A 2,226-nucleotide genomic window follows, 5' to 3' on the forward strand; every position below is an offset into this window, starting at 1 on the left:
CGCGCGCGCGTGGCGCCTTGCGCCTCGCCCCCCACGCGCGCGCGCGCGTGGCGCCTTGCGCCTCGCCCCCCACGCGCGCGCGCGCGTGGCGCCTTGCGCCTGGCGCCTTGCCTCCGCGCGTGCCTGGCGCCTGGCGCCTTGCCCCCCACGCGCCTGGGCGCCTCTTTTCCGCCTGGGCGCCCTGGCACCTTTCCGCCTGGGCGCCTGTTTTCCGCCTTGGCGCCCTGGCGCCTTTTCGCGTGGGCGCCTCTTTTCCGCCTGGGCGCCATGGCGCCTTTCGGCCTGGGCGACTCTTTTTCGCCTGGGCACCTCTTTTCCGCCTGGGCGCCTCTTTTCCGCCTGGCCAGGGCGCCTCTTTTCCGCCTGGGCGCCATGGCGCCTTTCTGCCTGGCCGCCTCTTTTTCGCCTGGGCGCCTCTTTTCTGCCTGGGCGCCCTGGCGCCTTTTCGCCTGGGCGCCTCTTTCCCACCTGGGCGCCCTGGCGCCTCTTCGCCTGGGCGCCCTGGCGCCTTTTCGCCTGGGCGCCTCTTTTGGCGCCTGGGCGCCTACGCCAGGGCGCCTCTTTTCCGCCTGGGCGCCTCTTTTTCGCCTGGGCGCCTCTTTTCCGCCTGGGTGCCCTGGCGCCATTCCGCCTGGGCGCCTCTTTTCCGCCTGGGCGCCCTGGCGCCTTTTCGCCTGGGTGCCTCTTTTGGCGCCTGGGCGCCTACGCCAGGGCGCCTCTTTTCCGCCAGGGCGCCTCTTTTTCGCCTGGGCGCCTCTTTTCCGCCTGGGCGCCCTGGCGCCTTTTCGCCTGGCGCCTCTTTTGGCGCCTGGGCGCCTACGCCAGGGCGCCTCTTTTCCGCCTGGGCGCCTCTTTTCCGCCTGGGTGCCCTGGCGCCATTCCGCCTGGGCGCCTCTTTTCCGCCTGGGCGCCCTGGCGCCTTTTCGCCTGGGTGCCTCTTTTGGCGCATGGGCGCCTACGCCAGGGCGCCTCTTTTCCGCCTGGGCGCCCTGGCGCCTTTCCGCCTGGGCGCCTCTTTTTCGCCTGGGCGCCCTGGCGCCATTCCGCCTGGGCGCCTCTTTTCCGCCTGGGCGCCCTGGCGCCTTTTCGCCTGGCGCCTCTTTTGGCGCCTGGGCGCCTACGCCAGGGCGCCTCTTTTCCGCCTGGGCGCCTCTTTTTCGCCTGGGCGCCTCTTTTCCGCCTGGGCGCCCTGGCGCCATTCCGCCTGGGCGCCTCTTTTCCGCCTGGGCGCCCTGGCGCCATTCCGCCTGGGCGCCTCTTTTCCGCCTGGGCGCCCTGGCGCCTTTTCGCCTGGCGCCTCTTTTGGCGCCTGGGCGCCTACGCCAGGGCGCCTCTTTTCCGCCTGGGCGCCCTGGCGCCTTTCCGCCTGGGCGCCTCTTTTTCGCCTGGGCGCCTCTTTTTCGCCTGGGCGCCTCGTTTCCGCCTGGGCGCCTCTTTTCCGCCTGGGCGCCCTGGCGCCTTTTCGCCTGGGCGCCTCTTTTCCGCCTGGGCGCGTCTTTTCCGCCTGGGCGCCCTGGCGCCTTTTCGCCTGGGCGTCCTGGCGCCTGTGCGCCCTGGTGCCTTTTCGCCTGGGCGTCTTGGCGCCTTTTCGCCCGGGCGCCTGTACGATTGTTCGCATGTGCGCTTGGGCGCCTGTTCGACTCTTTGCATGTGCGTTTTGGCTGCCTGGGAGCATCACTGCTCGGGCGCAAGGGGCCTTCGGGTTATGGGGCTCCCGGGTCGAGTTTTTCCTCGGGACCAAGCGTCACATTTCATGGGTTTGCGTCGTCGTTCCTTCGTGGCCTGGCCCCCGTTTTAGGCGTTGAAGGAGGCGTCGGCGAGGCGACTCGTCGCAGTGGCAGGCGAAGGTGGACGGGTAGGGTCGGAGGGGCAGCGGATGGCTTCTTGTGGAGGCGGCCGTGCGTCGGGTGCCGCTTCCTCGCCATCGCAGGGATGCCGATGGCCTCCACGCTGCAAGACGTGTAAGGCCGGATCGACTCATCCAGTCCCCATTTAAATGGTCAATAGCACGGGCATGGCCGGCCGCCGCACGTGCAGCGGCTTACGGACGCACGGTTCGGCGGCACAGGTGCCTGGCGGCTTTAGCACCTTGGGGTGGACAGGCCTGGCGGCAAGGGGGGCTAGGCACCTTGCTGCCAGCCGGCAATGGTGCACGGGGCGGGGCGCCACACAAACACGAAAGAGGGACAAGAGCGGGGCGATGGTCCACAGAGACGAGCCATGCAC

Source organism: Aristolochia californica, unplaced genomic scaffold (genome assembly GCF_029961685.1).
Source record: "Aristolochia californica isolate CCGP_79_NKW_82.1479 unplaced genomic scaffold, dmAriCali1.0.hap1 SCAF_102, whole genome shotgun sequence".
Lineage (NCBI taxonomy): Eukaryota > Viridiplantae > Streptophyta > Magnoliopsida > Piperales > Aristolochiaceae > Aristolochia > Aristolochia californica.